The sequence below is a fragment of the Mesocricetus auratus genome, unplaced genomic scaffold, assembly GCF_017639785.1.
Source record: "Mesocricetus auratus isolate SY011 unplaced genomic scaffold, BCM_Maur_2.0 Super-Scaffold_100006, whole genome shotgun sequence".
NCBI lineage: Eukaryota > Metazoa > Chordata > Mammalia > Rodentia > Cricetidae > Mesocricetus > Mesocricetus auratus.
The window spans coordinates 64,364,295-64,391,615 of NW_024429190.1; the positions used below are offsets into that span (position 1 = coordinate 64,364,295).

Consider the following 27,321-nt stretch of genomic DNA (forward strand, 5'->3'; position numbering starts at 1 on the left):
TAATAAGTAGAAGAAAAAGACAAACCAAAAAAAAATCAAACAAATGCTAGAAAGAGAGGAAAAGACAAAGCAAAAATTACAAGAAACAATTCAAATAGTGCAAGGGTTGAAAGCAGAAATAGACACAATAAAAAACCACAGTCTAAAGGAATGCTGGAAATAGAAAAGTTGGGTAAATGGTCAGGAACTAAGATGCAAGCATAACCAACAGAATACAAGAGAAGAAAGAGAGAAACTCAGGTGTTGAAGATACACTAAGGGGAAGTAGATTCATCAACGAAAGAAAATCTTCAGTCCAACAAATCCCTAACAGAAAATATCAAGAAAATATGGGATGAAAAGACCAAACCTAAGAATAATAGGTATAGAAGAAGGTAAAGAAAGCCATCTCAAAGGGGCAGAAAACATATTCAACAAAACCCCAGAAGAAACCCTCCCAACCTAAAGAAAGACATGCCAATGAAGGTACCAAAGGCCTACAAACACCAAATAGAGTGGACGAAAAAGGAGGGCCACACCGTCCCTTGGGATCAGAGTGGAGATTGGGTGAGGGACTGGGGGGCCTGATGGAGAGAGCAGGAAAGGAGGGTAGGGAGAGAGAGCTGGAATAGACAAGTGGCACAACCTTGTTTCTAACATAAATAAAAAAAGAAAGAAAAAGTAAAGGTGGGGGAGGGAGTTTACTTTCATGTAGACTCATGACTAATAATACAGAGTTTAGGGTAAAAAAATAGTTGGCTCCAGAATAAATTACCTTTTGGTAAGAAAAGATCAACAGCGGATAAAACCCACCAGATTATATACATTTTGAAAATGTCTTGACTTCAATATTTAAGTTTAATGATATATTGCTTTAATGAAGAGGTTATGCTTTTATTTCCTCAGAAAGTGAGAGGCTGTGGATTGATTCAAGGTTAAAGAAAATCATGTTTGATTGAAGAAGACCCCCCGAAATCCTAAGTGCAAACAAAGAAATAAGCATAAACAACCACAAGAGTCATGATATATGCTTTGCCTTTGCGAACACATAACAAAAAATCATCTAGGGATGAGTTGTGTACAATGAATAGTATACATTTATTTATTTTTTCTTTTTTTATTCTTGTTTTACATGCCAATTCCAGTTCCCTCTCTCTCCCCTCCTCCCGCACCCCCCCACCATCCCCCCATCCTACAACCCTATTGCCAATTCCTTCCGCATAGGGGATATTTAGAGTCTATCATTTCACTCAGGGTAGGGCCCAAGCACTTCCCTAAGAGTCCAGGCAGAGCGAGCAACCCTCTTTGTGTTATGGACACACGATGTCTGTTAGTATTCCAGGGATAAACACTGATCCACTGCTCATATCTTTTAGGTTCTTCCCTGTTGCCCAGACTCTCTGTCAGTGGAAATGCAGACTGGCACTCTCTTGATCCATGTCTAAAATCCATATATGAGTGAGTACATACCATGTTTGTCTTTTTGCAACTGGGTTACCTCACTCAGGATGGTTTCTTCCAGTGCTATCCATTTACCTACTAATTTCAAGATTCCATTGTTTTTTTCTGCTGAGTAATACTCCATTGTGTAAATGTACCACATTTCTCTATCCACTGTTCATTTGAGGGGCAACTAGGTTGCTTCCAGGTTCTGGCTATTACAAATAATGCTGCTATGAACATAGTGGAGCAGATGCCCTTTTTGTATGAATTTGCCTCCTTTGGATATATACCTAAGAGTGGAATTGCTGGGTCTTGTGGTAGATTGATTCCCAATTTCCTGAGGAATCTCCATACTGCTTTCCAAAGTGGCTATACGAGTTGGCACTTCCACCAGCAGTGGAGGAGTGTTCCCCTCTCTCCACATCCTCTCTAGCATAAATTGTCTTCGGTGTTTTTGATTTTAGCCATTCTGACAGGAGTAAGATGGTATCTCAAAGTTGTTTTGATTTGCATTTCCCTGATGGATAAGGATGTTGAGCACTTTCTTAAGTGTCTCTTGGCCATTTTAGCCTCCTCTATTGAGAATTCTCTGTTTAGTTCTGTACCCCACCTTTTAATTGGATCCTTTGGTGTTTTAGAGACTTGCTTCTTGAGTTCTTTGTAAATTTTGGAGATTAGTCCTCTGTCAGATGTAGGGAAAGTGAATATCTTTTCTCATTCTGTGGACTGCCTTTCTGTCTTGTTTTCTGTGTCCTTTGCCTTACAGAAGCTTTTTAGTTTCATGAGGTCCCATTTGTTAATTGTCAATCTCAGTGTCTGTGCCACTGATGTTATGTTCAGAAAGTGGTCTCCTGTACCAACTCATTGAAGAGTATCTCCCACTTTCTCTTCTAAAAGTTTCAGTGTAGCTGGATTTATGTTGAGATCTTTGATCCATTTGGACTTAAGTTTTGTACAAGGTGATAAACATGGATCTATCTGCAGTCTTCTGCATACCAGTACCCAGTTATGCCAGCACCATTTGTTGAAGATGCTTTCTTTTTTCCATTATATAGTTTTAGCTACTTTGTCAAAAATAAAGTGTTCATAGGTGTATGGGTTAAAATCAGGGTTTTCAATTCAGTTCCATTGGTCTACCTGCCTATTTTTGTGCCAACACCAAGCTGTTTTCAGGACTATAGCTCTATAATAGCGCTTGAAGTCAGGTATGGTGATGCTTCCTGAAGTTACTTTATTTTATAGGGTTGTTTTGGCTATCCTGGGCTTTTTGTTTTTCCATATAAAGTTGATTAATGTTCTTACCAGGTCTGTGAAGACTTGTGCCAGAATTTTAATAGGGATTGCATTGAATCTGTAGACTGCTTTTGGCAAGATTGACATTTTTATTATGCTGATCCTACCTATCCAAGAGCATGGAGATCTTTCCATTTTTCTGGTATCCTCTTCAATTTCTTTCTTTAAAGACTCAAATTTCTTGATATACAGGTCTTTCACTTCCTTGGTTAACATTATCCCCAGATATTTGATGCTGTTTATGGCTATTGTAAAGGGCGAGGTTTCTCTGATTTCTTTCTCAGTAACTTCACCATCTGTATATACTAGGGCCACTGATTTTTTTGAGTTTACCTTGTATCCTGCCACTTTGCTGAAGGTGTTTATCAGCTCTAGGAGTTCCCTTGCAGAGTTTTTCGGGTCACTTATGTAAACTATCATATCATCTGCAAATATTGAAAGTTTGATTTCTTCTTTTCCTACTTGTATCCCCTTTATCTCCTTTTGTTGTCTTATTGCTGTAGCTAGGACTTCAAGTATAATATTGAAGAGATATGGAGAGAGTGGACAGCCTTGTCTTGTTCCTGATTTTAGAGGAATTGCTTTGAGTTTCTCTCCATTTAGCTTGATGTTAGCTGTTGGTTTACTTTATTGCTTTTATTATATTCAGGTATGTTCCTGTTATTCCTGATCTCTCTATGACCTTTATCATGAAGGGGTGCTGGATTTTGTCAAAGGCTATTTCAGCATCTAGTGAGAAGATCATGTTGTTTTTCTTTCGCAGTTTGTTTGTATGGTGGATCATGTTGATGGATTTTTGTATGTTGAACCATCCCTGCGTTCCTGGGATGAAGCCTACTTGATCATGGTGGATGATTTTTCTGATGTGTTCTTGAATCTGGTTTGCGAGTATTTTATTGAGCATTTTTGCATCAATGTTCATGAGGGAAATTGGTCTATAGTTTTCTTTCTTAGTTGTGTCTTTGTGTGGCTTGGGTATCAAGGTAATTGTAGCCTCATAAAAAGAGTTTGGCAGTGAGCCTCCTGCTTCTATTGTGTGGAATACTTTGAGGAGTATTGCAGTTAACTCTTCTTTGAATTTCTGGTAGAATTCTGCACTGAAGCCATCTGGGCCTGGGCTTTTTTTGTTTGGTAGACTTTTGATGACTGCTTCTATTTCATTAATGATTATAGGTCTGTTTAGATTGTTTATCTGCTCTTGATTTAGTTTTGGCAAGTGATATCTATCCAGGAAATTGTCCATTTCCTTCAAATTTTCAAATTTTGTGGAGTACAGATTTTCAAAATATGCCCTGATGATTCTCTGGATTTCCTCAGAGTCCGTTGTTACGTCCCCTTTTTCATTTCTGATTTTGTTAATTAGCATGCTCTTACTCTGTCTTTTGGTTAGTTTGGACAGAGGTTTGTCTATTTTATTGATTTTCTCAAAGAACCAACTCTTTGTTTCATTGATCTTCTCAATGTTCTCCTGGTTTCTACTTGATTGATTTCAGCCCTCAATTTTATAATTGCCTGGCATCTGTTCCTCCTGGGTGAGTTTCCTCCTTTTTGTTCTAGAGCTTTCAGTTGTGCTGTTATTTTGCCAGTATGACTATTCTCTAGTTTCTCCATACTGATTTACAAAGTGGCTGTACAAGTTGACACTCCCATCAGCAATGGAGGATTGTTCCCCTATCACCAAATCCTCTCCAGGATAAATTGTTGTTGGTGTTTTTGATTTTAGCCATTCTTACAGGAGTGAGATGGTATCTCAGAGTTGCTTTGATATGCATTTCCCAGATGACTAAGGATATTGAGCACTTTCTCAAGTGCCTCTCACCCATTTTTGTCCTCTATTGAGAATTCTCTATTTAGTACTGTAGCCCAATTTTTAATTGGATCCTTTGGTGTTTGGGAGACTTGCTTCTTGTGTTCTTTGTAAATTTTGGAAATAAACCTTTTGTCAGATGTGGGACTAGTGAATATTATTTCCCATTCTGTGGGCTGACATTTTGTCTTGCTGACTGTGTCCTTTGCCTTATAGAAGCTTCTCAGTTTCAGGAGGTCCCATTTATTAATTGTTGATCTCATTGTCTGTGCTAGTGGTGTCATGTTCAGAAAGCTGTCTCCTATACCAATTCATTCAAGTGTACCACCCACTTTCTTTCCTAAAAGGTTCAGTGTGGCTGGATTTATGTTGAGGTCTTTGATCCTTTTGGACTTAAGTTTTGCGCATGGCGATGGACACGGATCAATCGCATTCTTCTACATGCCAGCCTCCAGTTATGCCAGCAACATTTGTTGAAGATGCTTTCTTTATTCCATTGTATATTTTTAGCTTCTTTATCAAAGATCAGATGTTCATACGTGTGTGGGTTAATATCCGGGTTTTCAGTTCGATTCCATTGGTCTACCTGTCTATTTTTGTGCCAGTACCAAGCTGTTTTCAGGACTATAACTCTATAATAGAGCTTGAGGCAGGGATGGCGATGCCTCCGGATGTTGCCTTATTGAACAGGGTTGTTTTGGCTATCCTGGGTCTTTTGTTTTTCCATACAAAGTTGATTATTGTTTTTCAAGGTCTGTGAAGAATTGTGCTGGATTTTAGTGGGGATTGCTTTGAATCTGTAGATTGCTTTTGGCAGGATTGCAATTTTTACTACATTGATCCTACCTATCCAAGAGCATGGGAGATCTTTCCACATTCTGATGGCTTCTTTAATTTCTTTCTTTACAGATTCAAAATTCTTGGGATACAGATCTTTCGCTTGTTTGGTTAGCATTACCCCAAGGTATTTTATGTTGTTTCTGGCAATTATAAAGGGTGATGTTTCTCTGATTTTTTTTCTCAGCACTTTTATCATCTGTATATAGTAGGGCTACTGATTTTCTTGAGTTGATCGTGTAGTCTGCCACTTAGTTGAAGGTGTTAATCAGCTGTAAGAGTTCCCTGGTAGAGTTCATTGGATCACTGATGTAAACTATCATATCATCTGCAAACAGTGAAAGTTTGATCTCTTCCTTCCCAATTTGTATCCCCTTGATCCCCCTTTCTTGTCATACGGCAGTGGCTAGAACTTCAAGTACCATGTTGAAAAGGTATGGAGAGAGTGGACAGCCCTGTTTTGTTCCTGATTTTAGAGGAATTGCATTGAGATTCTGTCCATTTAGTTTGATGTTGGCTGTTGATTTACTGTATATAGCTATTATTATGTTTAAGTATGTCCCTGTTATCCCAGATCTCTCCAAGACCTTTATCATGAAGGGGTGTTGGATTTTGTCAAAGGATTTTCAGCATCTAGTGAGATGATCATGTGATTTTTATTTTTCAGCTTGTTTATATGGTGGGTTATATTGATGGATTTTCATATGTTGAGCCACCCCTGCATCCCTTGGATAAAACCTACTTGATCCTGGTGAATGATTTTTTGATGTGTTCTTGGATCCAAATTGGCAGTATTTTATTGAGTATTTTTTATCAATGTTCATGAGGGATATTGGTCTGAAGTTGTCTTTCTTAGTTGTATCTTTGTGTGGCTTGGGGATCAAGGTTATTGAAGCCTCATAGACAGAGTTTGGCAAAGACCCTTCTGCTTCTATTTTGTGGAATACTTTGAAAAGAATTGGTATAAGCTGTTATTTGAATTTCTGGTAGAATTCTGCACTGAGGCCATCTGGACCTGGACTTTTTTTTGGTTGGGAGACTTTTGATGACTGCTTCTACTTCCATAGGGGTTATAGGTCTATTTAAATTGTTTATCTGTTCTTGATTTAGTTTTGGCAAGTGATAGCTATCCAGGAAGTCATCCATTTCCTTTAAATTTTTGAATTTTGTGGTGTTCAGGTTTTCAAAGTATGACCTGATGATTCTCTGGATTTCCTCACAATCTCTTGTTAGGTCCCCCTTTTCATTTCTGATTTTGTTAATTTGCATGTTCACTCTTTGCTGTTTGGTAAGTTTGGATAAAGGTTTGTCTATCTTGTTGATTTTCTCAAAGAACCAACTCTTCATTGCATTGATTCTTTGTATTGTTTTCCTAGTTTCTACTTTATTGATTTCAGACCTCAATTTGATTATTTCCTGGCATCTACTCCTCCTGAGGGAGTTTGCTTCTTTTTGTTCTAGAGCTTTCAGCTGTGCTGTTAATTCTCTAGTATAACTATTCTCCAGTTTCTTCATGTGGGCACCTAGTGCTATGAACTTCCCCCATAGCACTGCTTTTAAAGTGTCCCATAGGTTTGTGTATATTGTGTCTTCATTCTCATTGAACTCTAGGAAGTCTTTAATTTCTTTTTTTATTTCTTCTTTGACCCAGGAATGGTGCAGTTGTGCATTATTCAATTTCCATGAGTTTGTAGGTTTGTAGGTTTTCTGCAATTTGTGTTGTTGTTGAATTCCTTGGGTTGGAGTTTTCCTTCCAAAATTTTCTGTAGGGCTGGGTTAGTGGATACGTAGTGCTTGAATCTAGTTTTGTCATGGAATATCTTGTTTTCTCTGTCTATAGTGATTGAGAGCTTTGCTGGGTATAGTAGTCTGGCCTGGCATCCATGGTCTCTTAGTGTTGATAGACTATCTATCCAGGACCTTCTGGCTTGCAGAGTTTCCATGGGGATGTCAGGTGTAATTCTGATAGGTCTGCCTTTATATGTTATTTGGCCTTTTTCCTTAGCTGCTCTTAATATTCTTTCTTTATTCTGTACATTTGGGGTCTTGATTATTATATGGTGAGGGGACTTTTTTGTGATCCACTCTATTTGTTGTTCTGTAAGCTTCTTGTACCTTCATTGCTTTCATTGGCATGTCTTTCTTAAGGTTAGGAAAGTTTTCTTCTATGGTTTGGTTGAATATGTATTCTGTCCCTTTGAGGTGGTTTTCTTCACCTTCTTCTGTACTTATTATTCTTAGGTTTAGTCTTTTCATGGTGTCACATATTTCCTGGATGTTTTGTGTTATGGATTTGTTGGACTTAAGGTTTTCTTTGGTTGATGAATCCATTTCTCCTAGTGTATCCTCAACACTTGAGATTCTGTCTTCCATCTCTTCTATTCTGTTGGTAATGCTTGTATCAGTCCTACCTGACTGTTTTCCCACCTTTTCTATTTGCTGCCTTTCTTCAGATTGTGTTTTTTTATTGTCTCTATTTCAGTTTTCAACCCTTGCAGTGTTTGCATTGCTTCTTGCAATTTTCGGTTTATCTCATTGTCCATTTGTTGCCTTTTATGAATATTTTGGTTTGCTCTTTCTTCCATTTCTTGCATTTTTTGCTTTGTTTCTTCTTCCATTTCCTGCCTTTTATGGTTTGTTTCTTCTTCCATTTCTTTTATTTTTTGCTTTGTTTTTTCTTCCATTTCTTGCCTTTTTTTGGTATGTTTTTTCTTCCATTTCTTTTATTTTTTGCTCTGTTTTTTCCTCCATTTCTTGCATTTTTTGCTTCTTTTCTTCTTCCATTTCCTGCCCTTTTTGGTTTTTTTTCCATTTCTTGCAGGTTTTGGATTGTTTTTTCTTCAATTTCTTTGAGGGATTTTCATATATCCTTTTTTAGGGCCTGTATCATTTTCATGAATGTGGTTTTAAGGTCATTCTCTTTTGCTTCATTTGCATTGGAAAGTTGGAGTCTTACTGGTGTGGAGTCTCTAGAATCTGGTGGTGTCATATTTTTTTTCTGTTGCTGAGTGTGTTTTTGTATTGTCTCTTTCCCATCTCTTCTTCTGATCCCACCGGAGCAGCTGCTTCCCTGGTCTCCCTGGCTCTTCTGGTTTCCTGGTCTTATTGGTGGGTGAGAAGTCTTGGAGTCTGGGATGTTTGGCTCCTGTTGTGATTGGAAGCTCTGTGCAGTTCCCAGGCGATCCCCAGGCACTGGAACACAGGCCCAGAATCAGGGCCTGTTGTACCTGATCCTACCGCCGCAGGAACAGCTGCTCCAAGTTGCTATTTTAATTTCAAATATTTCCTATGAAAAATGTTGTACCTAAAGTTTTAGCTTTGCTCATTTCTTGTTGCTTAGTTATATAAATATAGTTAACACCACTGTGGGAAAACTATAAACTATGCAAGAAAGAAAATTTTGTGTTATCTGTATTTTACCTTTGATATAATTCCTAATTATATTAGACTTTTATTAATAATATTTTCATAGAATTTTCTCCATAATCCTTTCCCTGATGTTTTAATTTCATGTTGAAACAATCTCTGTCTTCAAAGAAAACAGAAGATTTTGTCCAGAGTTCTGGAGAGCATGGCATTGTGGAATTCTGACTAGGGTCAATGGTCAACAACATGACAGAAGTAAAGGCCATGCCAGTTGATTCAGCCCTTGCGCAAATTCCACACAATGTGAAGTCAAATGACCCTCTGGGGTCCCACTATGAACTGAGTCTGTAAAGTCTTAGTGGATCTAATTACAGAAACTTTGTATTTGAGTGATTAAAAATATTATATCTGAACTGCATTAACTAGTTTAGAAATGTGTACCTGTGGTGTTCTGGATATACTTCTATCAGGAGTACAGAGAACAAAACTATTCTGCAAAGTCACTTGCTCATTTGTCTTGAAGATTGTCTGAGGACTCTGTTCATGCTAAACATATTTCAGGGAAGAGGTAAATTTTACTTAATAACTGCACTAACATAACAGAATTAACCCTATGTTGAAAGTTTTCAATATAAAAGAAGTTTAGATAACCCACGTAAGCCTTGTTTCTTCGTCATAGCTACTAAAATAAATATATGCAAAATATGAATCATTGGTAATTTGTTACTCTTCATTAAAATAGAATTTGGGGACAAAACAATATATTTTTAATTTAACTTAGAAACAAGGTTGCTTCACATGTCAATTCCTGGTCCCTCTCCGTTTCCCTCCCCTCCTCCCGTGCCCTCCCACCAACCCCCCAATATCACCTCATTTCACCAGGGAGGGTAAGGCCCTCCATGGGGGTATCAATAATCTTTCATTTCATCCAGGGCAGGACCTAGACCCTCCCACAAGAGTTCAGGGTGAGAGTGCATCTCTCATTGTTGGATGGGAGTCCAGAGACCATTTGTATACCCAGGATAAATACTGATTTACTACCCAAGCCTCAATAGATTACCTAGGCCTCCTCACTGAAACCCACATTCAGGGGGTCTTGACCATTCCCATGTTGGATTCCAAGGCATCAATCTGGGATTCAAGAGCTAACCCTTGTTATGTCAGCTGTTTCTGGGGGTGAAACCAGCTCAGTCTTAATCCCTTTGGTCATCAGTCCTCCCTCTCTGTCACTGCATTTCTTGAGTTCAGCTCAGTGCTTAGCCATAGGAGTCTGCCTCTGCTTCCATCAGCCACTGAATGAAGGTTCTGTTTCCCAGACTCTCTGGCTTGGGATTGTAGGCTGGCACTCCCAAGATCTATGTCTAAAACCCATATATGAGTGAGTAAATGAGATGTTTCTCTTTTTGTGACTGGGTTACCTTGCTCAGGATGGTTTCTTCTAGTGCCATCCATTTGCCTGCAAACCTCAAGATTTCATTGTTTTTTTTTCTGCTGAATAGTACTCCACTGTGTAAATATACCACATTTTCTCTATCCACTCTTCGGTTGAGGGTCATCTAGGTTGCTTCCAAGTTCTGGCTATTACAAATAACACTGCTATGAACATCGTGGAACAGACATCCTGGTGTATGAATGGCCATCTTTTGGATATATGCTTAAGAGTTGAGTTGCTGGGCCGTGTGGTAGGTTTATTCCTATTTTTCTGAGGAATCTCCATACTGATTTCCAAAGTGGCTGCACAAGTTGACACTCCCACCAGCAGTGGAGGATTGTTCCCCTATCACCAAATCCTCTCCAGGATAAATTGTCGTTGGTGTTTTTGATTTTAGCCATTCTGACAGGAGTGAGATGGTATCTCAGAGTTGGTTTGATTTGCATTTCCCAGATGACTAAGGATATTGAGCACTTTCTCAAGTGCCTCTCAGCCATTTTAGACTCCTCTATTGAGAATTCTCTATTTAGTACTGTAGCCCACTTTTTAATTGGATCCTTTGGTGTTTTGGAGACTTGCTTTTGAGTTCTTGGTAAATTTGGAGATCAGCCCTCTGTCAGATGTGGGGTTAGTGAATATTTTTTCCCATTCTGTGGGTAGCCTTTTTGTCTTGCTGACTGTGTCCTTTGCCTTACAGAAGCTTCTCAGTTTCAGGAAGTCCCATTTATTAGTTGTTGATCTCACTGTCTGTGCTACTGGTGTTATGTTCAGGAAGCTTTCTCCTGTACCAATTCATTCAAGTTTACCACCCACTTTCTCTTCTAAGAGGTCCATTGTGGCTGAATTTATATTGAGGACTTAGTTCTATTTGAATTTAAGTTTTGTGCATGGCAATAGACACTGATTGATCTGCATGACAGCACAATTTGTGGAAGATGCTTTCTTTTTTCCAATATATATTTTTAGCTTCTTTGTCAAAGATCAGATGTTTGTACATGTGAGGGTTAATATCAGGGTTTTCAATTCAATTCCATTGGTCTACCTGTCTATTTTTGTGCCAATATCAAGCTTTTTCTCAGGACTATACCCTTATAATAAAGCTTGGAGTCAGGGATGGTGATGCCTCCAGACATTGCCTTGTTGAATTGGGTTTTTTGTCTATCCTGGGTCTTTTGGTTTTCCATACAAAATTGATTATTGTTCTTTTGAGGTCTGGGAAGAAGTGTGCTGGTATTTTAATGGGGGATTGCATTTAATCTGTAGATTGCTTTTGGCAGGATTGCCATTTTTACACACTGATCCTACCTATCCAAGAGCATGGGAGGTCTTTCCATTTTCTGAGGGCTTCTTTCATTTCTTTCTTGAAAGTTTAAAAGTTCTTGCAATACAGGTCTTTCACTTGTTTGGTTAGTATTTTATGTTGTTTGTAGCAATTGTAAAAGGCAATGTTTCTATGATTTCTTTCTCAGCCATTTTATCATCTGTATATAGTAGGGCTACTGATTTTCTTGAGTTGATCTTGTAACCTGTCACTTTGCTGAAGGTGATAATCAGCTGTAAGTGTTCCCTGGTAGAGAACTTTTTATAATTACTAAAGTTTAACTCTTTTTCTCTAGTTCACTTATCACAGCTTTTTTCTGAATGAAGTAATGTTTTCCCAAATAACATTAAGAAAGATACTTTGTTCTGTTTTAGTATTAGGTACTCTATTATAAATGGTTAAGAATTCACAGTCTTTTTTATAAAATGATCATAAACTTCCTGTAAGTCACAGAGCCTCCTGATTCCCTTAAACACTCTCATGCAAGAATGAGTGCATACACTCTTTCTAAAGGAGAAGAAGTTCTAGCATGTACTTCAACATTTTTAACAGTACTTTCTTTTACCTATTAAATGATTTCTGTGTGTGTAATTGACAACCAGGTTTTCTCTTTTCAAGTTCTAGGTCACAAGCAATAGTTACTATATAATCTTCCATAGTGTTTATATGAAATTAGGTGACTGTTGCTCTGATATACGAAGGCAATTTAAATGCAGTTACAAGACATGTATTTACAGAAAGTCCTTCCACTTTCTGTGCTTCGATTGTCTGCATTCTCATGGTATTTACTGTCTTTCATCTGAGGCTAGGTCATCCCCAAACTAAAGCTTTTGTAATTCACAGTGGAGTCAATGGCAGCTATGATGCAAACCATCACAGGATCCCCAAGGTTGTCATCCCTTTATTTGGGAACAATGTGATAACATTGCAAACATGAGAGCCAAAGGAGCTGCTGTTGTGTTGGAAATCAGTGTGATGTCCAGATTTGCGCAATGCACTGAAGGCAGTCATTAACAAACCTCTGTGAGTATAACCTCTTCCATATTGATTTAGGTATTTACTGATTTATTTGTTCTACCTTTGAACATAATTTTGCACATGATAGGCATGTGCTTTTACCAGTGAGCTCTGCCTTTATTTAATTTCATTTAGTTAGCTGTTCATTTGTACATCCCTTATTTAGTATTTATTTCTTAACTATTTCCTGAATGACAAAAGGGCAGTAGAAAGAGTAAACCAAAGGTAATAATGACAAAGAAAAGATAGATCAGTGGAATCACTTTTGTTGTTTTCATGGATTTTGACTAGGTGGGTCTGACTGTTTACAGAGATGAGACGTTTTTAAATTTAAATTTTCTTGTTTCATTTTTCTGAGCGCTAAGATTCCAGACATGCACTACCACCCCAGAATAATTTTCGTTTTACTTCTTTCACTGGTAAAAAATTGCATGAATTTGAGGTACAAAATTTAGGAAGGATGTCCTAAAAATTTGGGTAGGGGGGCAATGGAATCTGGGAAAAAGAAAAGGGGAGAAGAGGAGGAGAGAGGAAGTCATGGGGGAGCAATAATGTTGAGTTGGGGAAAGAGTAGGGGGAGAACAGGATGAGAAATACCATAATTGAGGGAGTCGTTATAGGTTTGAAGAGAGATCTGGCACCAGTGAGACCTCTAGTAATCTACAAGGATGACACCAATGGGCAAACTAAGCAATAGTGGAGAGACTACTTTAAATGCCCATCCCTGATAATGAGCTTGATGACTACCTTATATGCCATCCTAGAACCTTTATACAGTGACTGTGGAAAGCAGAGGTAAACACTCTCAGCTAAACACTGAACTGAACTTCTGGAACCCAGTGACAGAGAGAGATGAGTGATGAACAAAGGGGTAAAGAATGGGCTGGCGAAACCAGCAGAAACACCTGTCCTGAAAAAGGGGGGAACTCTGGATCCTAGAGCGACAGCTGGAAGGCCAGCATGGGACTAATCCAGACCCCCTGAATCTGGGAGTCAGGGGAAAAGCCTGGGAAACCTATGGGGCCCTGGGCAGTAGATCAGTATATATCTCTGGCATACAAATAGAGTGCCCATCCCACAATGAGGGATGCTCTCCCAGCCTGGACTCTTAGGGGAGGGCCTAGGACCTGCCTTGGATGAAATGACAGACACTAGAGATCTACAATAGAGGGTCTCACCCTCCTTGGGGATTGGAGTGGAGATTGGGTGGGGAACTGGAAGGCCTAGTAGGGAGGGCGGGGGAGGAGGGGAGGGAGAGGGAGCTGGGATTGACATGTGACACAAGCTTGCTTCTAACTTAAATAAAAAAAAATAAAAAGAAAGGAAAAAAATTTTAAGAATATATTTAAAAGGAAACCATACATTCAAACTGAAAACAGTATTGCATCTGCCCAGTCTGTATAGGAGATAGCAGCTATAAATGTACATTTGGTAATAAGAAAAGTTCCTTAAAGTTATAAATATGTTTGACAAGACCTAGTGAAAAAAATCTAGATCTATTTTTACTGCTGTGATCCTGGGAGAGGGATGGAGTGAGGAAGAGTCACTGTCCTTGGATCACCAACCTCACTAGCTACATAGATAGCCAACGGTAGTGGGCAGTGTGGTACCCATAGACTTACTACTGAGGGCATACATGCTGGTGACAGCCAGAGCACCAGAGAATCAAAGCAGCTGATTGTAGCTCTGTCACCCCATAGGCCATGAATCTACCATACTAAAGAGACACATAAGTCCTTTATCAGGTCTGCAGGCCCTAGGCTGTTGCTGTTTAAATGGGTGTTAAAGCTCCACAGAAATGGTCATAACCTTCTCCTCTAAGATGCTGCCTCTTCTCCCTGAAGACCCAAGTAGAAGCAGAAGCCAGGCTTAGGACCCAGGGCTGAACTCCTATAGTCACCTGTATGTCATCAATTACGAATCCTGCAAGCATTCCTCTAGGTCTATCCAGAGCCAGCCTTGCCATGGAGGCCTAACTAAGTAACTGCCTTTCAGTGCAGAACATAAACACCTACTGGTGGTCTTATGTAAAAGTTTCAGGCAGGACAGCTGTCACTGGCCTGAAGCCTGTTCTACAAGACTGGAATTCTGGAGGCTTCAGGTTTCTATGAGAACTATCCTAGCTTCAGCCCCTAAAGCCTAATAGTCTGGAAAATGTCTTAGAGTTTTCTTCACAAGAGGTCATATCGTCAGCTATAATGCTCAAGGGGGAATACAGAAAGTAGAATTGTTAGGTGAATTGAAGATTCTGTGTTCTGATTAGTTATGTTTTGTAGTTTGCTTTGCTTTGGTGTTTGGATACTTGACACAAGCTAGAGCCATTTGGGAAAAGTAAACCTCAACTAAGAAAATGTCCTAACCAGAATGGCCTGTAGGCAAGACTCTGTAGGTATTTTCTTGGTTAATGATTGATGTGGGAGGGCCCAACCTATCACTGGGTGTTCTGTTGCGACTTGGCAGGTGGTCTTATGTGGAATAAGTAGGCTGAGCCAGCAATGGGGAGCAAACCAGTAAGTAGCATTCTTCTATGATCCCTGCTTCAGTACCTGCTTTGAGTTCCTGTCCTTACTTCCCTTCTTATTATTAAGCTGTAAACTAAAATAAACCCTTTTCTCCCCCCAAAAGATGTTGAAACGACTAATAAGTGTAATGCAATTAATCACTAAAATTGACAAGGGGTATGATACAGGGAAGAATTTGGAAAACCCTGATAATGAGAAGCATTAATGTAAAATGTAAATATGAATCTTTTACCACAGCTATGATTTTTAGCATTAGACTTCAGGACAGATATTAATATAATAATCCAGAGCTTGAGATATATCTCAATGGTTAAGAAAATTACTATTCGTATGGAGGACCTGGTTTCAGTCTCCTTCACCCACATGGTGTCTCTCAGTCTTATGTAATCCTATTTAAAGACTAATGAATACCCTCCTCTTGTCTCAATGCACAAGTACTCACATAGTGAACAAAACATTAATGCATTCAAAATATTCAGAAACATTAAAGAAAATAAATCTTTAAAATAAATAAATTAACTGTGCATATTTAAAGTATAGAACCTCTCTTTAGGATAAATATATATTCTTAAACCTACCTTTAGTGAAAAAGTAATAAAATACTTCATTTTGCATATTATTCTTTGTTTTTTAAAAATTCTTCTTTAATGACTTATGTTGTTAACCACCCAGAAACACTCAAGCTCTCATTTTAAAGGTAATTAACACTCCCCAAGTATTTTGGACAAATATTTTTATTCCATTCCCAATAAACGGCAAATTATTTGGCCTTTTGATTTACCCGTTTAACACCAGTAGGGGAGACATGATGATAATTTTAAATGTGTGCATATGCTTAGGCTTCAGTAACTGTTATTATTATTTGGACAACAATCATAAAAGAGTCTTCTCAAAATTATAATTTGGAAAATATCTGTGTAAAACATAAACTAGCATCAGATTTCTCCCTGAATTCATTATACTTTGATTCCCCATTGAAGATCTTACCCTTACTGTGGAGTGGATGGGGGTTGGCGGACATGGCTGGGGGGTGGAGGAAGGGGAGGGAGAAGGTGAAAGGAAGAAGAAAATCTTTAAATTAAATAAATGAAACATTGTGAAAATTAATTAAATCCTAAGCTATCCAAAGTAGGAAAATTCATCTTTCAAATCTGCAGTACATATGTATTATGTTCATTGTATTATGTCATCTCTCTTCTCACCAGCATTCTGTATATTTTCCTTCTTACTGACTTTAAATACAAATAAAACACTTTTGTTTGTGCAGAGGTAATAAAAACATATTTATACACAACATTTCTAGGATTTTAGGAGATATTGGTTATTTAAACCATGACTTTCTGGAATATGGTGTGTTTTCTTCTATTTTAAAAATAATATGTTATGTCATAAAACTCATTAAGACTACTACTGTCACATGAGAAACAATTCTCTCACTATGACATCTATAATATCAGGATGATGTTTCTGTTGTCATTCTACAGTGTTAGCCTATAGTAAACATCAGAATTCGTGCTACATTAGCCATGTCCTCATCTACAAAAGGAAAAACGTTTCTCCTAGTCAACAATAATTTACCAATGGAATCAAATCTCAAAGAGGTATGTAAAGGGTAAGAAGGAACAATAAGGGCCATTATGCATAACAATCACCCACAATGATTGTCATAATCAGTTGCTGACAAATAATGAATTCAAAGAGGCAAACAATGCCAATTCCCTGGAAGTTTTGCCCACATATGCATCGAGGTGGTGACTTGACAGAGATTTGTGTCCTATCTCTAAATTGTGATAACTGACTTGAACTTTGCACACCTGTTAAACTAATAATTATTTACCAGATTGCTGAAGTTTCATACACCCAAATGGCAGCTCAGCTCTACTTATTTTTTAATTTGTGTTTGGGGTGCTAGGGTTCCAGATTGTTGCTTACAAATATTGGTGCATTTTATCTTTTTCATCTGTATTCAACATTTTGTGCACATATTTGGCCTGAATACTAAGATCCCTTTAATTATGAGTGAAGAAAAAATAATTTGTTTTCCTTCTACTTGTATTGTAATCATCTTTCCTAGCTGTGGAAAACAAAAATGCTGTTTTTAATTTGTTTTATAAGTTAATTTCCATCATATCTTTCTTTAGCTATAAAGAGAATGCAATGTGGTTATCAACTGTTCACCATGACCAGCCCATGAAGTCCCCAGACAGAGCCACCTTCTGGGTTGAGTTTGTTAGACAACACAAAGGGGCCAAGTACCTGAAGCCACTTGCCTATAACCTCACCTGGTACCAGTACTACTCTCTAGATGTGCTTGGATTCCTAGTCATCTGCTTGGCAACCATGGTTTTCCTCCCTGTAGAGTGCTGCTTGATTGTTTACCAGTTCTTAGGAAAGATGGAGAATAAAAAAGAGAATAGGATAGAACGGATAGGATCTTTGGTTATGATGGGCAAGATTGTTCCATTCAGTTCCAACACTTTGTATCTGGAACAGCAAGATTATAATTCTTGTTTTAGAATGGACATTGGGCTACTTAGTTCATATATTTTACAGCTTAAAGGTTAAAACACTAACAATTCCCAATCTTTAATTTCTCACATAATTCTATCTCATACTAATTTATTGATGTAATAATTCTGATAGTAATGATAATCACTGAAATGCCAACCTGTTTACTAGAGAAAAATGAAAGGCCTGAAGTTTTATTGTGAATTTTGAGATATATCATATTCATTAAATTTATTTTTTACAATTTCATTTTACATTACAACCAAAATTCTCCTTCCCACCCCTCCTCCCACCTTATCTCCACCCTAGCCCACTCCTCCCAAAAGGTAAGTGTTCCTGTAGGGAGCTGACAAAGTCTGGCACATTAAGTTGGGGCAGTACCAAGCCCCTCTCCACTTTGCTAAGGTTCAGCATGGAATCCCACGATAAGGAATGGGCTCGAACAAGCTAGTTCATGAATCAAGGCTAGATACAGGTCATATTGACTGTAGAACCTCATATAGCCCAAGCTTCACAACTGTCTGCCAGATGCAGAGGGCTTAGTTTGGTCCTATGGAGTCTCCACAGATTTGGGTCCAGAGCTCATAGGTTTCTACAAGCTGAGTACAGCTGTCTTTGTAGATTTCTCCATCTCAACTTTGATCTCCCTTGCTTATGTATTCCCTCCTCTTCTCCTTGACTGGATTCCCAGATCTCATCCTGGTACTGGGTTGTGGATCTCTACATCTGATTCCATCAGTTATTGGATGAATGTTCTATGATGATAGTTGGTGTACTCACTGATTACAGGAAGGTCAATACTGGCAACCTATCCACTGTTTCTAGGAGTCTTAGCTAAGGTCATCTTTATGGATTTGGGGAGATTTCCCTGGCACCAGTTTTCTCTATAACCCTACAGTGACTCTATCTATGTAGTTATCTTGATCCTTGTACTCCTTCTCTCTCTTCCACCATGGCAGACATCCCATTCCCTCATTTTATCCCCAATTTCCTCCTCTTTGTCGACCATATTTCACCCAGTTTACCAAGGAGATCTCATCTATCTCCCCTTCCCAAGAAGATCCATGTGTCCTTCTTAGAGTACTTCTTGTTACCTGGGTTCTCCTGTAGATTGCAGCCTGGTTATCCTTTGCTTTATATCTAATATCCACGTATGAGTGAGTACATACTCTGTTTGTCTTTCTGACACTGGTTTACCTCATTCAGAATGTTTTTTCTTCTGGTTCCATCCATTTGCCTGCAAAATTCATGTCATCATTGTCTTTTCACAGCTGAGTAATACTCCATTGTGTAAATATACCACATTTTCTCTATCCACTCTTCAGTTGAGGGGCATCTAGGTTTTTTCCAGGCTCTGGATGTTACAAATAATACTGCTATGAATGTTGTTGACCAAGTATCCTTATGGTATGTTTGAGTACCCTTTGTGTGTATGCTCAAGATTAGTATCACTAAGTGTTGAGGTAGATTGTTTCTCAATTTTCTGAGAAATGACCATACTGATTTTCAAAATGGATGTAAAATTTTGCAATCTCACCAGCAGTGGAGGAGTTTCCCTCTGACTCTACATCATTTCCAGCATAAGCTGTACTCAGCATTTTAATACAATTTTTTATTTAAATTAGAAACAAACTTGCTTCACATATCAATCCCAGCTCCCTCTCCCTCACCTCCTCCAATAGCCCTCCACCAACCCCCACCCTGCTCCCCCCACCTAGTCCCCAGAACACTCCCCAGAGAGAGTGAGGCCCTCCATGGAGAATCTCGAGAGTCTGTAATTTCATCCAGGGCAGGGCCTAGGCCCTCCCCCATGTGTCTAGGCTGAGAGAGCCTTTCTCCATGTGGAATAGGCTCCTAAAGTTCATTTATATGCCATGGTACATATTGATCTACTTACTACCCAAGGCCCCAGAGATTTCCGAGGCCTCCTCACTGACACCACATTCAGGGGGTCTGGATCAGTCACATACTGGCCTCTCAGCCATCAGTTTGGGGTGCAAGAGCTTTCGCTTGCCAGGTTAGGTGTCTCTGTGGTTTTCTCCAGCACGGTTTTTACCACTTTGCTCATCACTCCTCATTCTCTGTCACTAGGTTACAGAAGCTCAGTTCAGTGTTTACCTCTGTATATCAGCCTCTGCTTCTGTCAGTGGCTGTATAAAGATTTGGCAGTGGGATTGTAGGCAGGCACTCCCCAGATCTATGTCTAAAAGCCATATATGATTGAGTATATACCATGTTTGTCTTTTTGTGACTGGGTTACCTCACTCCGGATGGTTTGTTCTTGTGCCATCCATTTGCCTTCAAATTTCAAGATTCCATTTTTTTTCTGTTGAGTAGTACTCTATTGTGTAAATCGACCATATTTTCTCTATCCAGGTTGCTTCCAGGTTCTGGATATTACAAACAATGCTGCTGTGAACATAGTGAAGTAGATGTCCTTGTAGTATGAATGTGCATCTTTTGGGTATATGACTAAGAGTAGAATTGCTTGATCTTGTGGTAGAATGGGTCACATTTTCCTGAAGAAACTCCATACTGATTTCCAAAGTGGCTGTAGGAACTGGCAATCCTACCAGCAGTGGAGGAGTGTTCCCCTTTCTCCACATCCTCCCCAGCATAAACTGTCTTTGGTGTTTTTGATTTTAGCCATTCTGACAGGAGTGAGATGACATCTCACAGATTTTTTGATTTGCATTTCCCTAATGACTAAGGATGTTGATAACTTTCGTAAGTGTCTCTCAGTCATTTTAGACTCCTCCTTTGATAATTCTCTATTTAGTTCTATGCCCACTCTTTAATTGGATCCTTTGGTGCTTTGGAGACTTGCTTCCTGAGTTCTTTGTAAATTTTGGAGATCATTCCTCTGTCAGATGTGTGGTTAGTGAGTATCTATTCCCACTCTGTGGGCTGCCTTTTTCTCTTGTTTAATGTGTTCTCTACCTTACAGAAGCTTTTCAGTTTCAGGAGGTCTTATTTATTTGTTGTTGATTTCAGTGACTGTGCTACTAGTGTTATGTTCAGGAAGCAGTCTCCTTTATCAATTTGTTCAAAGGTACTTCCCACATTCTCTTCTAAGATATTCAGTGTGGCTAGATTTATGTTGAGTTCTTGTTCCATTTGAACTTAAGTTTTGTGCATGATGATAGACATGGATCTATCTGCAGTCTTCTACATGCCAGCATCCAGTTATGCCAGAATTATTTGTAGAAGATGCTTTCTTTTTCCATTGTATAATTTTAGCCTCTATGTCAAGATTAGGTGTTCCTATGTGTATGGGTTAATGTCTGGATGTTCAATTCAATTCCATTGGTCTTCATGTCTATTTTTGTGCCACTACCAAGCTGTTTTATGGACTATAGGTCTTTAATAGAGCTTGAAAACAGGGATGCTGATGCTTCTGGATGTTACTTTGTTGAACAGGATTGTTTTGGCTATCTTGGGTCTCTTGTTTTTCCATATAAAGTTGAAAAGTGTTCTTTCAAGGTGTGTTAAGAGAATTTTGATGGGAATTGCATTGAACCTGTAGGTTTGTTGTTGGCAAGATTGCCATTTTTACTATGTTGATTCTACCTCTCCAAGAGCATAGGAGATCCTTTCATTTCCTATGTCTTCTTTAATTTCTTTCTTTAAAGACTCAAAGTTCTTGTGATACAGGACTTCCGCTTGTTTGGTGAGCATTACCACAAGATATTTTATGTTGCTTGTGGCAATTGCAAAGGGTCATGTTTGTCTGCTATCTTTCAAAGCTCCTTTTGTCATCTGTTTATAGTACGGCTAGTGATTTTTTTTAGTTAATCTTGCATCCTGCCACTTTGCCGCAGGTATTTATCAGCTGTAGGAGTTCCCTGGTACAGTTTTTTTGGGTCACTTATATAAATATCATATCTTCTGCATATACTGAAAGTTTGACCTCTTCCTTTCCAATTTGAATTCCATTGATCTGCTATTGTCTTATTGCTGTAGCTAGAACTTCAAGTACAATATTGAAGAGGTATAGAGAAAGGGGACAGCCTTGGCTTGTTCCTAATTTTAGAGAAATTGCCTTGAGTTTCTCTCCATTTAGTTTGACGTTGGCTGTTGATTTGCTGTATATAGCTTTTATTATGTTTAGGTATGTACCTGTTATCCAAGATCTCTCCAAGACCTTCATCATGAAAGGGTGTTGGATTTTTTTCAAAGGCTTCTTCAGCATCTAGTGAGATGACCATGTGATTTTTGTTTTTCAGCTTGTATATATGGTGGATTACATTGATGGATTTTCGTATGTTGACCCATCCCTGCATCCCTGGGATGAATCCTACTTGATCATGGTGGATGATTTTTTGATGTGTTCTTGGATCCGATTTGCCAGTATTTTCTTGAGTATTTTTGGTTCAACTTTCATGGGGGATATTGGTCTGAAGTTCTCTTTATTAGCTGTATCTTTGTGTGTCTTGGGTATCAATGTTACTGAAGCCTCATAAAAAGAGTTTGGCAAAGTCCCTTCTGCTTTTATCACATGGAATACTTTGAGGAGAATTGCCATCAGCTGTTCTTTGAATTTCTGGTAAAATTCTGCACTGAGGACATCTGGTCCTGGGCTTTTTTTTTGGTAGGGAGACTTTTGATGACTGCTTCTATTGCCTTAGGTGTTATAGGCCTATTTAAATTGCTTATCTGTTCTTGATTTAATTTTGGTAAGTGACACATATCCAGAAAATTGTCCACTTCCTTTAAATTTTCAGATTTTGTGGAGTACAGGTTTTCAAAATATGACCTGCAAAACAAGAAATAACAGAGATAATCTCAGGCATTGAAGATATGTTAAAGGAAATTGTAACAGGAAAAATAAATGACTCAGAGACCAATGTTGGGTTTCAAGCTGAAAATCAGAAAAGGAAAGCAAATGGCCCATAGCGTCTTACCTCTACCCCAGGCTGAATGGATGGATACAGTCTCCATTAGCTCTCACTAGCTTCAGGTTATAGCCTCCCTTCAGCATCACTAGAGATATATTTCTAGTTAGTTGTTGCCTTCTTTTTATTATGCAAAAGAAGGGGAAATTGTAGTGATATGTTATTTATGATTTATTAAAGCTTGACAGAGACGTCATAAAAGCAAAGCCAGCCTGAAGATATAGAGATTAGGCACTGATGATGCGTACTTTTAATCACAGCAGTGAAAAGCTCGGAGGTGATGACACACACTTTTAATCGTAGGACCCAGGATTAAGAGGTAGACAGATATTTGTGAGTCCAAGACCACCTAGATTTACACAAGAGTGAATCAGTTCAAAAGAGAATTATAGCTAACACCTTTAATCCCAGCATTAGGAAAGTACATAAGACAGAAGCAAGGTCTCAGAGAGGTATTTGTTCTCCAGCCACCCTGAGGAGAGGCAGCAGTTTGAGACTCAGTGAAAAGCCTCATATTCAGATGTTTGTTTGAGCTAGATAGTCTTAATATTTTAATTAAGGAACTTAACCTGTTAACTTCAGACAGAGTTTCTGTCCTTTCTGGTGACACCAACCTTCTGCCACAAATAAACACACTGAGGCTTATATTAATTATAAACTGCTTGGCCTATGGCTCAGGCTACTTACTGGCTAATTGCCTGTTAGTTATTAACACATTTCTACTAATATAATGTATTTCTGTATAGTTTTGGGTTACCAGATAATGCCAAGACCTGAAAATCCTTCAGAGGTTTACATGGCATCTCTCTGGCAGTACTCTCTGCCTCTGTCCTCCCAGAATGCTCCTCGTCTGGTAGCCACACCTATCTTCCTGCCTGGTCACTGGACAATCAGTGATTTATTCATCAACTCTAAGAGAAACATACATTCACACCACGTAGAAAGACCTCACCACCATCTCCTCTTTTCTGTCTTAATTAATGGAAGGTTTTAACTTTAGCATAGTAAAATTATATATAACAAAAGTTAACAAGCAAGAGTTATAATTATGATATTTAGTTCGTTACATTTAGCAAAATTTAAAGAAAAAACTCTGTCATGTATCCTGGCTTTGGGAGTCTCAAGTTTACATAACATACTGTACATACATTTCTAATATTGCTCAAAGTATTGTACCTAAGCAGTTTATTTTATAATATTAAACAAATATCTAGTCCTTGAAAGTTATTATTATCAACTATTAAGATAATAAGGAACTATAGTTTAGTAATAAGTCAACTGTTATAATCAAACTTGTAGTCATTTTGGGTGTGCTTACAAGGTTAGATATTTTAGTAAGACAGAACATCTCCAAACACTTCAGAGATCTACAAAGTATGTAATTTGACATGTGTTAATAACTTAAGGTTTTTATGGCAATGAAACATGTCTTCTGCCAGTAGCACGAATCTATGTCAGAGAAGATGATGAACATAGAAGAAACTCCACATGGAGTTTACTTTCTTTGTGGCAAAGGTTAAGACATGGGGCAAGAAAGTGGCCTAGCCTCAACTGCTGACAGTACGCTTTCCAAATTAGACAAACAGGATCTCAAAAAGAGTGACTTGGCAAGACAAGGAAGTCTAGTTTGTCAGATTATCCTGGTTCACAGAAATATCTGTCAGGTATGCTAGGCCTATAAGCTGAAGATGGATGCTCCAGGTTGCAGAACAATCTTGGGTGACTGACCAGACATCCAGCTGTTTCTGTCATTTCTCATAATTTTTGGAAGTCACTTGAATGTGTTTACTTAGTTAATATTATTTCATTCTTAGGTGTCCGAGGGAGTTGAAGACTAGATAGTATAGTTAAAGTTTTCCTTGTTTTCCAGACTCAGTAAAGAAACTTACTCAAGATGTGCTAAGTGTAATAGGTTTTAAGGACATTAAAAGATAATTTGATATTTCAAATTAAAATAGAAAGTAAATTAAGTACAAAATTTTTGACTCATCAAGAAAGAATAGATTATGGAGTATTTTCTCTAAAATGCCTAATGATAATGGACTAGACATTGTACTTACTGCCTGTATATATTGTACACACTTAAAATTTAGCAAAGAAAGGGGGATATGTGGTGGTACCTTGCTTGTACAAATAAGCTCATCTTTAGGGTCAGAGAAAGAACCTTGCCACAAGATATCCATAAAGGTCTGGTGGCCTTCACAGGTAGATAGGAAATGAGGTAGCTGGTCAGAAACAGGGTATAAGCAGGGAGAAACAGGAACTCACTTGCTTGTCTGCTGAGACACTAAGGAGGTAAGGTGTGACAGTGGTTTGCTTCTTTCTGATCTCTCAGCATTTTTCTCTATATCTGACTCTAGTTTTTTATTATTTAGACCAATTAAGAACTCCATAGATATTCCAGTGCCTGGGGATTGCCTGAGAACTACACAGAGTTTCCCATCCCTGCAGGAGCCAAGCACCCTAGATTCCAGGTCTTCTCTTCCGCCAAGGAGACCAGGAAAGCAGAGGATCCAGGTAAACAAAGCCCTGCATCACTGCTTGCCTTCCAGTGACTGGGGACAGCCACAGAGCTTCCCATCCCAGCAGGATCAAAGCACCCCAGATCCCAGGTATTCTCTTCCACCAAGGAGACCAGGGGATCAGCTGACCAGGACCAGGTAAAACAGGCCCTCCATCCAGGCCTGCATTCCAGTGCCTGGGGATTGCTGGGGGAATGCACAGAGCTTACAATACCAGCAGGAGACAAGCACCCCAGATTCTAGGTCTTCTCTTCCAACAAAAAAACAGGAAACAAGTGGATCCAGGTAAACAAGTCCCCATGTCCCGGCATGTGTTCCAGACACTGGGGACAGCCACAGAACGTCCCATCCGAGCAGGAGCCAAGCACCCCAGATCCCAGGACTTTCCTTCCATCAAGGAGACCAGGAGACCAGCTGGTCTGGCAGGACCAGGTAAAACAGGACTGCATCCAGGGCTGCACTCTAGTGCCTGGGGATTGCCTGGGAACTGCACAGCTTTTCTTCCCAGCAGGAGCCACACACCACAGATACCAAGTTTTCTCTTCCAACAAAGGGAACAGGGGACCAGGTGTGGGGCTATGCACCCCAGATTCTGGGTATTCTTCTCCACCCACGGGAACATAACTAGAATGAGGAATAGAAGAACTACCAGAATATTGGACTTGTTAGCACCCACCAAAAGAGAAATCTGGTCCCCTAACTGCCAGAACAGTAAGGGGCTCTTTCTGCACCTACCAGAAGAAGAGATGGGAAAGAGACAATACAAAAACACACTCAGCAACAGAAAAACAAATATGACACCACCAGATTCTAGAGACTCCACACCAGCAAGACTCCAACATTCCAATGCAAATGAAGTACAAGATAATGACCTTAAAAACAACTTCATGAAAATGATAGAGGCCCTAAAAGGGGATATAGGAAAATCCCTCAAACAAAAGGAAGAAAAATAAACCAAAAAAAGCAAGAAATGGAAGAAAAAACAAACAAAATATGCAAGAAATGGAAGAACAAACAAAAAATTACAAGAAAGGGAAGAAAAAGCAAACCAAAAATTCATAAAATGCAGAAAATGGAAGAAAAGATAAACTGAAAATTGCAGAAACAATTCAAACAGTGCAAGGGTTGAAAACTGAAATAGAAACAATAAAAAAAACACAATCTGAAGAAAGGCTGGAAAGAGAAAACCTGGGCAAACAGTCAGGTACTACTGTTAAAAGCATTACCAACAGAATACAAGAGATGGAAGAAAGAATCTCAGGTGTTGAAGACACAGGAGGAGAAATGGATTCATCAACCAAAGAAAATCTTAAGTCAAACAAATCCTTAACACAAAACATCCAGGAAATATGGAACCCCATGAAAAGACCAAACCTAAGAATAATAAGTACAGAAGAAGGTGAAGAAAACTACCTCAAAGGGACAGAATACATATTCAACCAAACCATAGAAGAAAACTTTCCTAACCTTAAGAAAGACATGCCAATGAAGGCAATGAAGGTATAAGAAGCTTACAGAACACCAAATAGAGTGGACCATAAAAAAGTCCCCTCGCCACATAATAATCAAGACCCCAAATATACAGAATAAAGAAAGAATATTAAGAGCAGCCAAGGAAAAAGGCCAAGTAACATATAAAGGCAGACCTATCAGAATTATACCTGACATCTCCATGGAAACTCTGAAAGCCAGAAGGTCGTGGATAGATATTCTAATAACTCTAAGAGAACATGGATGCCATCCCAGACTACAATATCTGGCAAAGATCTCAATCACTATAGATTGAGAACACAAGATATTGCATGAAAAAACTAGAGTCAAGCAATACATATCCACTAACCCGGCTCTACACAAAGTTTTGGAAGGAAAACTCCAACCCAAGGAAGTTAACTACAATGAGAAAAACATAGGCATTAGATAATTCCTCTCTACCAACAGCCAAAAGAACAAAGGTGAAATTCCACACATAATTCCACCAACAACAACCATTCCAAATCAAAGAAGAATGAGCAATCAATGGTCATTAATATCCCTCAATATTAATGGCGTTAACTCACCCTTAAAAAGACACAGGCTAATGGAATGGATTCAAAGAGAGAACCCATCATTCTGCTGAATACAAGAAACACACCTCACCCTCAAAGACAGAAATTACCTGACAGTTAAAGGTTGAGAAAAATTTTTCCAATCAAATGGACCCAAGAAACAAGCAGGGGTAGCAATCCTAATATCTAACAAATTAGACTTTAATATAAAATCAATCAAAAGAGATGAAGGAGGTCATTACATACTAATCAAAGGCAAAAAAACACCAAGATGAACTTTCTATCCTGAATATCTAGGCCCCAAATTCAAAGGCATCCACGTTCTTAAAAGAAA

General features: G+C 38.7%; 1 pseudogene; it reads left to right on the forward strand.

Annotated features, from left to right (window-relative positions):
* Positions 1-453: 453 nt before the first annotated feature.
* Positions 454-17,582, forward strand: LOC106020959 (annotated as a pseudogene).
* The last annotated feature ends 9,739 nt before the right edge of the window (positions 17,583-27,321 follow it).